The 13,061-nt window shown below is 44.6% G+C and overlaps 1 protein-coding gene across 6 annotated transcripts in view; it reads right to left on the reverse strand.

Annotated features, from left to right (window-relative positions):
• Nucleotides 1-12,391, reverse strand: part of GARRE1 (granule associated Rac and RHOG effector 1) — an 82,215-nt gene extending 69,824 nt beyond the window's left edge. For 2 of the 6 annotated variants that reach the window (XM_067718282.1, XM_067718288.1), the window contains exon 1: nucleotides 12,317-12,391. The gene's annotated coding sequence lies outside the window, so the exon portion shown is untranslated. Of the gene's footprint in view, nucleotides 1-5,572; nucleotides 5,633-12,316 lie in introns of those variants that run through there. The other 4 variants (XM_067718283.1, XM_067718289.1, XM_067718284.1 and 1 more) reach the window with 4 other exon arrangements.
• Between the last annotated feature and the right edge of the window lie 670 nt (nucleotides 12,392-13,061).

The following is a 13,061-nucleotide window of genomic DNA, read 5'->3' on the forward strand; positions in this document are numbered from 1 at the left end:
GCATCGGCAGGCGGACTCCCAACCACTGCGCCACCAGGGAAGCCCCTGAGTTATCTTCTAAATGCCTGGACTGCTCGTCTCTGGTTGCTGTGTGATTAATCACGCCACTCTCCTGCTTAAAATCGATTATTGCTCTCCATTACCTTCCCAACTTTCTCCCAACTTCCCCCCACCTCCCTCATCCCATTTCTGCCTAGTTCTTGCTTGTGCCATCTTTCTTCTCACCATCTACACATTCAGCTCCCTCTGCATGGAAAGCTCTCCTGGCTTACTCTCACTCCTCCTGGATGTCTAACTGAGATGTCAGCTCCTCTGGGAAGCCACCTTGACAAAGACTGAGGTAGAAGCACCTCTGTGTGCAACCATAACAGCCTGTCTTTAGCCCTATCTTAGCACTGTCTTTGTTGTATTGTAACGTACTGCATCACAACTGCCAGTTTCCCCTGTGCTTCTCTGCCACCTCCAACCACCAAGATCACCGAGCTCATTCAAGATATCAGAGAGTGCCAAGCACAGATGTCTGTTGAATGATTAGTTCATCCTCAGTATTTATTTAATGGTTATTTCTATACAGCATTCACACGGTCAGTCTTGCTATCCACAGAGGCAGTAGCTAAGTGCTAGATAAAAGGTTCTGCTTTGGAAAAAAAAAAAAAAAAAAGCTGATGACATGACATGTTCACGCAAGTACTTCTCAACAAAACTACCATTCATTAAGTGACTACAATGTGTCAAGCATTATACCTGGAGCTTTGGATACATAATCTCATTTAATGCTCACTAGAACTGTAAAATAAAAACAACTGACATTAACTGAACGGGTACTGAGTGCCAGGCACTGTGCTATGCACCTTACATCTGTTACCTAATTTAATGCTCACAAGGATCCTGTGAGGCAGTTAAAGAGCTTGAGTGAGTTCTTCAAGTTCCTGCCACACGGGTAAGGTAGCAGTCCCCAACAGAGCTGGGTTTGGGGCCTGGGAGTCTGCCACTAGCAGCGGAGGTCTCCATCACTGCATTATTCCACCTCCATCAATGATCTAGACCAGGACATTCTGTTTATTACCCTTAGGAGATGGTTTCAAGCTGTAGGATTCTTGGCAGGAATTGGCAGGAAGTTGAGCTGAAGCAATGAAAAGAAAGGAAAGTGGTCTCTCTTTAGGAGATCATAGCCATATGCATTGCTAATGACCCAAATTCACCTCTCCAGTCAAGACCCCTCTCTCCTGGGACTTCAAATGTTAGTCATCCTTCCATTCCCCGGTCTTCCTCCTGCATTTACTGCCTTGGTTAAAGGCACTACCAACCCTGCACCTAAACGTAAGGTATTATCCCAGATGGTCCCTATCCTGTTCCCTTTCCTTACAATCCCTTACATTCAGTCCTGCTAATCCTGTTCACCACAGTTCATGGTTCAATCCTGTTCACCTGGTCTCACCTGGGCTATTGCAACTGCTGCATAAATGTTGGCTATTGTTACTGTTACATCCTAAATGCCTCTTGCTCTCTCCTTTATGCCAGCACTGTTCAGCTTCCAAAGAACTAGCCTTCAGGAGCAAGCATGTAAGGCCAAGAGAGAATATCTTCTATGAAGACCAAAAGCCAAGCTTCCAGATGCTCAGGTCCCAGATCTTTCAATGAAAGCATAATAGATAGACAATAGCAAAATCTAAGTAGCATGCTAAAAATGTATGAGAATGTCAGATACTGGAATAGAAACTAATAAATAGCTCCAATCCCAAGAAACCATTCTATTTTATTCCATTTCACAAAATTAGTAAGTCAGCATTCAATCTTTTAACACAGTGGCTCTCAACAAGTGAAGATGATTACACACACACACACACACACACACACACACACAGACATCTGCCCAGGGGACATTTAGCAATGTCTGGAAACATTTTTTGGTTGTCACAACTGGGAGGGTGCTAGTGGGTAAGGCCAGGAATGTTGCTAAATATCCTGCAATGCACAGGACAACCCCCCGTCCACCTAAAGACAAACAATTATCCACCCAAAATGTCGATAGTAGTGCTATTGAGCAACTCTGCTAAACAAGTTCCTTCTATATTCAAGTACCTAATACATAAAAAAGTTACTTCTTTCTGGGAAGATGATACAAACTTTCCCCGTAAGTTAAGCTACAACAGGTCCATTTGAGGTATCACTGGAAAAGAGGCAGGTAAATGCTAAATACCTGGTTGAAAAAACAAATGCCGTGAGTTGGGAGGAAGGCGAGCACCATAGAGGCCGAGGCCTCGGCAAAGACCTCAGAGAGCAGATGGGCTGCTCACTTCACACGCCAAGCCTGCCAGTCCAGGCCCGCCCAAATCCAGAATCACCTCTCCAGCCTTACTTGCAACAGGTCTCTTCAACCCACCTTTTGTTCCTGCCACACTGTCCACCCACAACAGCTACTTCTCCACAGCGCCACTATGTTCTGTTGTTACTGCTAGAACAACCTCTCATCTACCTCACAAAAGCTCTGCCCTCCAGCTGAGCGGCACCCAATTCCCCCCAACCCCAGGCTGACAAGGACACGTGGTCATCTCAACCCAATCACCCAATCATAAGAGCGTGTTCCTACGATTCCTGAAGAAGGAGGCAGTGCAAAGTCAAAGGTGTAAAATGCTTTGAATGGCTTAGGCCCTAAGGCCTTGTCCTCTGCCACCTAACATCAGAGCTTAGCAGCAGCCAGCCAGGAGCCGCCTCACTTCCTGTAGTTGCTCAGTAAAAATAGGAAGTGGGGGGAGAAATTCACAAAGCAGAAACAAAGGTAATCACTGCCTAGCTTCCTGAACACAAATCACTGAGCAGGGAGGGTATCATTAAAACATCAAAACGGAAAGGGAGGCATGGAGAGCCAAGGCCAGAGGAAAGGAAGTGACATTTCTGGGTCCACCAAGCCCAGACTACTTCTGTGCCCAGGAGACTGCTCCCAAAGAAAAGTATGTTCAAAACTGGACACTAGTTTATATAGAAAATTTTCAAGGAACACTAACGCATTTTAATTTAAAGAATCATGCAACAATTCCTGAAACATTAAAGTTCTATCAGAGTAAAAAAATGTCAATGAAAAAGTTTTAAGGAAGTCAAGATTAAACTACATTTTTCCTAGTCAAGAAGTGGCTACTAAAACTGCTATTAAAACAAAACAAAAGGAAAATTACTAAATAACTGACTGGTTGACAAAATCTGAAGCCCATGCTTTCCTATACTGAGGTATGAAAACTCAAGTAGATAGAAAAAACCCTACTAAATAAAAATTCTATTCATAGAATTCTAAAAAATTCTAATCATAGCTGGAATCTATCATAGTTAAAATAAAGATGCTTCTACACCTGTGCCCACAGGCATGGCTCAACCCTGTAAGTCGTGCCTGAATGCTCCAGGCACCCAGGATGCAGAGGTTAACAGTGCTGACGTCAAGGAGCTTCTGGTCTAATGGAGGAACCAAGTGCTCCCACGTGGTGACTGACACCTGACTGCCCCTTGTACTGACACTTGCTCTAAAACAATTTATCATCACAAAATATGACACTCCTCTATAAAAACAAAGCAAGTTGTCATCAGCAGATTTGAAGAGCTTTTATATCTGGTAATCTACAAATAACTGATAATTTCAGTTAAGCAGAAGAAATAAATTTTCTAACCACAAAGTCAACAGAGTTGAAATTTAGTTTCAAAATAACACAGGTTAAAAACAAAATAGGCCAGGGAATTCCCTGGCGGTCCAGTGGTTAGGACTCTGTGCTTTCATTGCCAAGGGTGCCGGTTCGATTCCTGGTCAGGGAACTAAGATCCTGCAAGCTGAGCAGTGTGGCCAAAAAAAAAAAAAACCAAAAAAACAAAAACAAAACAAAAAATAACAACAAATTAAATATAAGAACTTTTGAATTTTATTTGAGAAACACTCTAAGCCAAAAAAATATTTGTTAAACAGAAATCTTCAAAAGAAAAGGAAAAAGGGGGGTGGTGGTGGTCAGAGCCTTGCCAAGAAAAGGTTTATCTACAAGCAACTACCATACACCACCAAAAGGTGAACAAAGTTGGCTCCTAAACATCTGAAAAAGTTTACTCAGGTGAAACAAAGTTTACATCTGTAAACTGAAATGGTCTCAGACCAATAAAAATTTGCATATCAGGGCCTTCCCTGGTGGTCCAGTGGTTAAGACTCCTTGCTTCCAATGCAGGGGACGTGGGTTGGATCTCTGATCAGGGAACTAAGACCCCACATGCGAGTGGCACAGCCAAAAATAATAATAATGATAATTTAAAAATTTGCATATCAAAATGCACCCAAGCACTACGAAAACGTTTGTGATAAACTGTGCTGCTGAAGGAAATTCGAGTATAAATCAAGGAGTTAGAATAACTTACTTTAAAGTAAATCATTACTTTAAAGTAAAAATCACAAAACATTGATTAATTTTTCAAATCCAATTTGTTAAAAAAATTTTTTTAATCTACACCTATTAAAAACCTGCAGTTTATTTTTTATTTATTTATTTTTGCAGTTTATTACAGCATGATAAGGCCTTGATCTACTCAGCTCTGTTTAAGCCTAGTTTTAGCTCAATTATCCAAAAAGTTTCCAAACTTGTAAAAAAAGCATGTTGAACTAGTGAAAACTAATGTATCCATTAGAAAGTTATTTAAGAACTCAAAAGTTGTATAGTGTTACTCATTCTTAACAACTTGCACTGTGGAACCTATCCAAAACTAACCTCAAATGGGGAAAAACAAGTATTTATCAAGAAGCTTATATACAAACAGGTAAATCAAAACATAATATGGAAATTATTTCTCTTACTACAGAGAGGAACTATATAAACTTTAGATAAATACACTTCAGATTCAGGACCATTTCTGAAAATTTAAGGTACCCATGAAAAATTTCATCAGTGGATATTATAGAAGCTCCTTCCTCCAGGCTGGGAACACTGACTCCAATTTTGCACACCCAGCAAGCCTTTCCATCTCTCAAAAAGAACAGCAAATCCGAGTTACAGCTAGGGAGCTCATTCTTCTCCACAAACATTTCAGCAGGTCAAATATTTAGCAATGAGGACATTCAAGGAGCCTCCTGCCCATCTCACCCCTACCTCCCACCGCTTCCTGAGGCAGGGAAGACAGCCCTAGAGAGCAGGCCTGCAGTGGCTCATGTTCCTACCTCGTGGGTAAGATGAAATCTCTCAATGCTGAGAGGTTATGCAGTAGTTATGGGTATGGGTTTGGGAGACAGATTGACCCTAGATATGAAATCCTGCTCTCAGTAACCATCAGTCGAATGAACGGCACTTAATCACTCTATGACCTCAGGCAAGTTACCTGAACTCTTGTGCCTCAGTTTCTTCAGTACTGCGGTGAGGATTAAATCCATAAAGGACAGCACTCAATAAATGGAACTACTGCTCTGAAACAGGCCAGGAACCAGTCAGAAGGCGGCATTTTATCTTTTTTAAAAATTCTTCATTCTGGCCTACTAGCAGTAAAAATACTAACTCCCTCTCCCCACCCCCACCCCAAATACCACACAGTTACAACAACTTTCAAAAATATTTCTTACCTTCTTGCAGCCCTGGCCCCAACTCCCAAAGTCCTGGCAACAAACTAAAAGGAGTGCTGCCCTGTGTTCTCAAGACGGGAAGGAGGTCATGGCTCCTCCCATTTCCCTGCCTACCACTCCCTCTTGCAGCCCCAAACTAGAAAAAGAACACGGACAGTGCTAAGGAATGAATCACCTTGCTTTACAAAGCACATTACAAAGTGACTTAAGGACAAGGACAGGCACGGTACATCCTTTCCTACCTGGAGACCCAGAGACAAGACAGGTCCTTGTGAGCTGGTGAGAGGAACCACTTTCACCTCTCCCTCCCTAGGTTACCAGCCTACAGCACTCAAGGCTGGGAGCCAAGCCAGCCTTCCTCTACCTGTTCTCAGGCACATATATCCCCCTCTGGGACCTGGGAGTGGGGTAGGGGAAGACTCAGGTATTCCCAGGTTCCCCAGTCATACGACCATCTCACTAGCACCTAATCCCAAAATCATTTTCAATAAGAAAATTTGATTTTTTTTAGGTAATATCTAGCTCTAATTCCACACTCAAAAACTTTCACATTATGATTCTTTGCAACTACCAATCTGGAAAAGCACGTATCTGACAGTGGCCTAGACACAGGAATATAGTCAAAATGGCTTAAAAAAAAAAGCAATACCATCTAGGAATGAACCCAGAAATAGATTCAGTAAATGTAGAGGCCTGCATCCAGGATGCCCACTGGCAGCACTGACTATAAGCACCAACCTGCAAGTAACCCACATGGCCTATATGAAGGGGTTCATTAAAAAAATTACACAAGGGGCTTCCCTGGTGGCGCAGTGGTTGAGAGTCTGCCTGCCGATGCAGGGGACACAGGTTCGTGCCCCGGTCCGGGAAGATCCCACATGCCGCGGAGTGGCTAGGCCCATGAGCCATGGCCGCTGAGCCTGCGCCATCCAGAGCCTATGCTCTGCAACGGGAGAGGCCACAACAGTGAGAGGCCCGCGTACGGCAAAACAAAAACAAAAACAAAAACACACACAAAATAAAGAAAAAAAAATTACACAGGAACATCTCACAATCACTTGAAAGTTCAAGGTAGAGCTAGCACATTTCATCAAGCCTAAACTCTCATCGCTATAAATCCCATCATTTTATATATGCTAAGAAAAACTCTGCCGGCTAACAATGACCTGCCATGGCACGACATATTCCACTTTCAGGCTCCCTCAAGGCGCTTTCCCGTCTCATTTCTCTGCCTCAGTCCATCTGGGACACACATCACACCTGGAACAAGCCTCTTTGCATCCTTTTCTCTCCTTTCACTTTTTCTAGAAGTTACCCATATTTAAGATCCACTGTTTCGATGACACCATCTTAGGCCCCTTTAGTTCCTATGGAGCCTTTCCTGAGCTCCTGCAGCCTCCACTGCCATTACTCATCATTAGCTCTGTGTGTCTTCCCTTTCCAGATGAATTGTAAGCACACAGAGAGATTGGACACATCTTCACATTCACTTTGGTGTAAAACACAGGGCCATAACACTACCACCAACAACAAAAACCCACACCTGTCAGGAACTGTTCTAAGGACTTCACAAATATTAACTCCCTTAAGCCTCACTATAACCCCAGGAGGCAGGTACTGTTACTTCACCCATTTTCAGACAGGGTAAATTGAGGTAAAGAGAGGCTATATGATTTAGAGGTTAGTGACTAGTTAAGTGGTAGAGGCAGGACTTGAGCCCAAGCAGTCTGGATATAGTCCTTGCCCTTAAAACTCTATGCTACATTCCCTCTCTAAGTGACTGCTATGTATATAGCAGACATTTAGATTTTAATTCCTATTACTTTTTCATTGAAAATACACATACACAGTGGAAAAAATTCGTATTGTACAAAAGAGTATGCAAGAAAAAGCCAGGTCAGTCTAACAGCCTAGATTTCTGGGGCCTCATCCCAAAGGCAATCACTCTTTCTTTTCTATCATTCGAGAATTGTTTTTCTGCACTTAGAAACCTATTTCATGTGTATCCCCCCTCTCTTTCTTTTTTTACACAAATGGGCACATATACACATTGTCTTGCATCTTGCCTTTTTCACTGAAATGATATTTCTCTGAGTTTGATGCATATCTGCACCTATGCTGCTTTTATTCAGTTGTAAGACACATATTTTCACACTTTAAAGATGATTTCATGAAGTCAGAGAATCTTGGTGGGTTTGGACTTCATCAGGAAACAGAAGTCACAAAAGGCTTTTAAACGTACAGCAGATGTCAAGGGTTAGCCCTGTAGCAATGTGCAGGCTGAATCGAGGAGACATCCAACATGTCATTTCTCTTATAATAGTAAATAGCTACATCAGAGGGTTGTTATGAGGACCAAACAAGGTATTATACACAAAGCACTTCACACCAAACCTGGCTAGCACAGTGAGTCGAAGGGATGAACATAGCACCTGACACACTGTTATGCCCAATAAGTTAGAGACTGTTATTAATTATACCTTCAAAAGCTGGCTCCACTTTCCAATCTCATTTCCCTCTACTCCCCTATTCATATCTATCCACCCTTCAGCCTAAATCTCCTGCAACTCACATACCTCAAACTTGCTCAGCTCTATACCTTTACAGCCGTCGTGGCCCTCCCTAAAAGTCCTCTCCCCTTCCTGTGGTGCTGGACTCACCAATTCCCACAGTACTCAGCTCAAGCACAGCCTTCACCTGACAGTCTTCCCTAACAACTGCAGCTGGATTCTCTGAACAAGCAGTTTGGGAAGAGCCTATCTGTCATGACTTCCCACCTTCTGGTTCTCAGCTCTGGTTCCCAGTGCACCCAGGAGCAAGTAGGTTCAGGGGGACTGATTCAGGCTATCTAAGCTCAAAAGGTGAATGATGTATTAACCAGAAGGCCAGTCACAAAGTTTATAAATAATGATGAGAGCTAACACCTACTGAGCTCTTACCGGGGGCCAGGCAGCGAAGAGGAAGGTGCTACTACTATCCCCATTCCTCGGATGGGGAACCAGAGAGGTTAGCCAGCAACTCAAGTCCAGGATCTGACCCAGGAGTCTGGATGCAGACCACTCTCAACAGGAAATCTCCATGTGAAACCATGTTCTAATCAAAGGGCATTAGGATCATGGAAGCAAAGCAAAGGAAAGATTCTCTCCACCAGAGGCATCAACAGAGATGCACCCATCTGTCTGGAAGAGCAAAGGCCCAGTGGAGGACTGCACAGAGCTCCTCTGGCCCAGGTCCCCAGAAGGTACTACAGACACATCACCCAATTCTTCTCTTGGACCCACCACCCCAATTTCCATAGACATCATCCCAACCCTCTCCTTCTAGAATCAAAATCTTTCTTCTGAGGATATAAAATTAAGCATCTGGCCACAAACACATTCCAATCATGCCTTCCTAGGGTTATAGCTGGGTCATTTTGGTTGAACTTAAAAGTTTTCCCTGAAATTCTCAAAACTACATTTACAAAATGTCTCTTGGCTTATATCTATTCTACAGATAGCTGATTTGACATTTATTCTGATTTCATTCTCAGATGATCATTGATTCATTCAACAAATACTTAATTGTTCCCCAAACACTGCGTTCTAGGCCCTGGAGATAGCAGCAGTGAACAAGACAGGCAAGATCTCTAAAACCTGTCTCCTGCTTCTAGGCACTTATGATACTTGATGGCAACTGCTTATTTGGTTTTCTTTCCTAGGCTGTGCCTTCCAGCTCTGTATTCCAATCCTCCAGTACAGTAACTGGCCTATACTGTAAATACTGCAGAAATGTGAGATAACTAAATTCATGACTAAATTCATTGGGTCTCATTTTTCTAATCCAGGGTGGGATCAAATTATGTTTGAAGTCCCTCAGAGCAAAGGTACAAGTTTAAATCAAATTGTAGGAATAGAAAGCAAATGGCAATAGAACCCAAATCAAGAAGGAAGAAGAGGGAATTCCCTGGCGGTCCAGTGGTTAAGACTCCTCGCTTCCACTGCAGGGGGCGGGGGTTCAATCCCTGGTTGGGGAACTAAGATCCTGCATGCCACGTGGCACAGCCAAAAAAAAAAAAGACGGAAGAAGAGTTGTGGTAAGTCAGCTGGTAAGAACTTTAGAGTCATGAAGGACAGGCCACCTTGGGAAGCAATGAAGGGCTTCATAACCTGCAGAAAGTATGGCCTCAGAAACATGTCCAGGGGTCAGTTAGAGGAAGAGAAAGAAATTACTTGCATCAAAGTCTGAGCTGGGGTCACCGACTGGAAAGAGGATGAGAGGGTGAAATGGGTCTCTACCTAGAAGTCACATGCTGGACAAGTGGGAAGGAGCATGCATTGGGGGAAAGAGGTAGAGATATTAAGCTGGGCCTTAGAAAATGCTTCCAGGCAGATGTGGGAAGAAGAGAAGCAGCAAAGACAAGTGAAAAAGCACAGTCACAAAGTTAAGCTAATGATCACAATAGCTTAAGTCAAGAAGGCCAACCAAGAGGAGATGCACAACAGCAAGAAAGTGTAGCTCACCATGCCAAATGCTTATGGTCAAGGTCAAGGGAAATGAGAAAGCAGCAGCCACGGCATCTATCAATCAGAGGACTCTCAGGAGGACAGTTTCATTATGGATAAAGACATTTGAAGCACAACCCCTGAAACATTCAGGCTCTTGGTGAACTTAGAACTAAGAGAAAATGGCATCCTGCTTTTTCTGTAACTCCAAAAAAGTAATTCCTTATTCAAACCAACATTCTCTCTCCACCTTGGAAGGTCATCATTTTCCACTAAGCAGAAAGTCACAGGAGGGAAAAGGAAAGAGTGGACACTCAACTCATGTGATGCCCCAGTCCACTAACTCTCAGAAACAATCATTTTCCTATAAACTTGTTAGACCCGCTTGACAAAAAGCTGCTGGTGTATTAGGCTTCGGGTTTTCAACAGAATAAACACTTAGTAAAATTTTCAGCAGAATCATGTGCAACTTGTTTAAAAATTTTTAAAGAGGATGCTTAAAACATGTTGTCTTCCAAAAATCCAGAGATAATTTTAGATTGAAAAATCTAGGCTTGCCAAGGGAATCTGAGAACTTTTCTATCTTGGTCTCCAATGCTAACCTACGTATTCGTGTGCAAAAATAGAGGAAGATTAGAATCTCAAATGCCAGACTGAAAAGTTGCCACAACAAACCTGAACTCTTCATATGGAGTTTGTTATCTTGTCAGCAAGACAGCAAATGAAACAGCAATAACTAAACTTTTTTTTACTTCAAGAGAAAAAAGTCTCAAACATGAAATACATCCTGGACTTGCAAAGGAAAATGATTTTTAAAAAAGATATTGTGAATGGAATTATAAAACAGCATACACAAAATCTAAATATCAAATCTGTAAGTAGTCCTTTACAAACACAAACTTAGAACTTTAGGTCTAAAATATGATAAAACAGCAATTACAGTTTTTTCAGTAAAGTTGGGAAAATTAACCTATTTGGAAAATAACTTCATATCTTCAACCAAAACCAAATTTTAAGTAAATTTAAAACAGCTAAAAGTAAAAATAAAACCATGAAATGAGAAACAAATATGGATGGATGTTATGAATATTGGGATGGAGCATAATTTTTGAAGTGTCAACAAAGGAAAAATACTACTATGTATTTTTTAAATGAATGTTACCTTTGACCTCATTTGTAAATTTAACCCAAAACAACAATCAGACAAATCCTTTTGGCAGAACTGTCTATCTTGTGACGAATTAGAAACAATCTACATGTTAACTTGGTATATGTTGGTTTGGTTAACTTATGATATACAATGGTACATTATGAAGTCCATAGAAGTGATAATATCTGTATTTATTGATATCACCAAAATGTTAGCAATGGCTGTCACTGAGCGGTAGGTTGGTGGATGACTGTCACTTTAAAAAGTATTGTCACAACACTTTTTGTGCTGTCTTGAATGTGAAGAAAGGAGAATGAGTTGCTTTTATAATGGGGGCAAGGAGCGGAAACAAGCTATTTTCAAATTAACCCCCCCCCCAAGCTGAGTATTTATCTGGCAAAATTTGTGAAGAGAATAAACAAAATTCTTATCATGCCAACCAGGCATGCTTCTTTCCTCGCACCGCGCGGAGCAGGAAGACACACCCCTGACCCTACGCTCGCCCCTCAGCCGTGGGTCCTTCATCCTCAGCCCCGGCCCTCCGGCGGTCCCCGCGGAACCTCCCCTGGCCCGACTGCGCCAGCGGGCTCAGCGGGGCCGGAAAATCGTGTTCCTCGGGGCCCGGCCCGGCGGGGAAGGTGCGCGCAGCCGACCGGCAGCCGCGGGGCGGCGTGAGGGCCGCGTCCCTAGGCAGTCCCGGTAGACCCCGGGACCCACAGGCCGCCGTCCCTCCGCTAACTGCTCGGCGGGCTTCCGGGAGCGGGTCCCGGCGCCAGCCCGACCTCCCCGGCTCCGGCGGCCCGAGGAGCGCCCCCCGCCCTTCCTGCCCCGCGTCCGCGGGGTCCCCGCCGCGCCCCCGTTCTCAGGCACGAGCCAGGAGGCCCCTCCAGGCTTCCGTCCGGTCAGCCAGCGCTCCCAGAGCCCGGCGTCCTCCACAGCGGACGGGCAAGGGGCGGGAGCCGACGGCCCTGAGCCCTGCGGCCCCAAGCGGAGCGGCGCCCCGCGAGCTCGTCCAGTCGCCAGGCCCGGCCGCGGCCCCCACCACCCACCCACCACCCCCTGAGCCCGCCCGCCTGCGCCAGGCAGCACTTGCTCGCGCCCGCTCCTCACCTGCGACGCGCCCCGGCCCCTAGCTCACCGCCCGAACCGGCTGTGTACACCGGAAGTGACGTCTCCGGGCAGGCCCCGCCCCCGCCCCAGGCGGACGCCGGGTGGCTGCAGACCAAGCGGCTAGGAGCGGTCCCCAACCATTCCCTGCGCGAGCGGGGCGGGGAGGGCCCTGCGCCCCCTTGCCTAGGGACGGAGGACCTCCAAATGGGACAGCCAGGGCGGGGGTTGAGGACCGGTGGCCAGAGTCCGCAGGGCCACCCTGGTTCTCCACTGTGACTTAGCCTCCGGGCGGGAGGGGTCAGCTGTGTCCTCACAGACTTACTATGAAAATTAATTACTGAAGAATTGAGCACTTACTAGATGCCAGGTCCTCGCAGGAGCTGTAGGAAGTGGATAATGCCCTCTCCCTCATACGTTTATTCTCTAGTGGTGGAAACAATCATTGTTATAAATGCGCTTGATGGTATAGTGCCAATTGCGACAAGCGGTAGGAGGGGAAAGTGGAAGAGGGAGGGAGAGCGTCCCTTGACCTAGTGAAGGAGGGTTATCAGGGAATTCTTCGCTCAGGAAAAGAGCAGGAGTTGAGGTCCTAAGAGGGAGAGGAGTGGGGAAAAGAAAAAGTTGAAGAAGCAGGGAGGAAAGGACATTATGGCAGAAGTAACAGCAGGTGTCTTTGGTGGCTTTGTGTTCAAGAAACGAAGGTAGTGAGAAAGTCTTACCTGAGAGCAAGGGGTGATTTTACCAT

This window comes from Pseudorca crassidens, chromosome 20 (assembly GCF_039906515.1).
Source record: "Pseudorca crassidens isolate mPseCra1 chromosome 20, mPseCra1.hap1, whole genome shotgun sequence".
Taxonomy (NCBI): Eukaryota; Metazoa; Chordata; class Mammalia; order Artiodactyla; family Delphinidae; genus Pseudorca; species Pseudorca crassidens.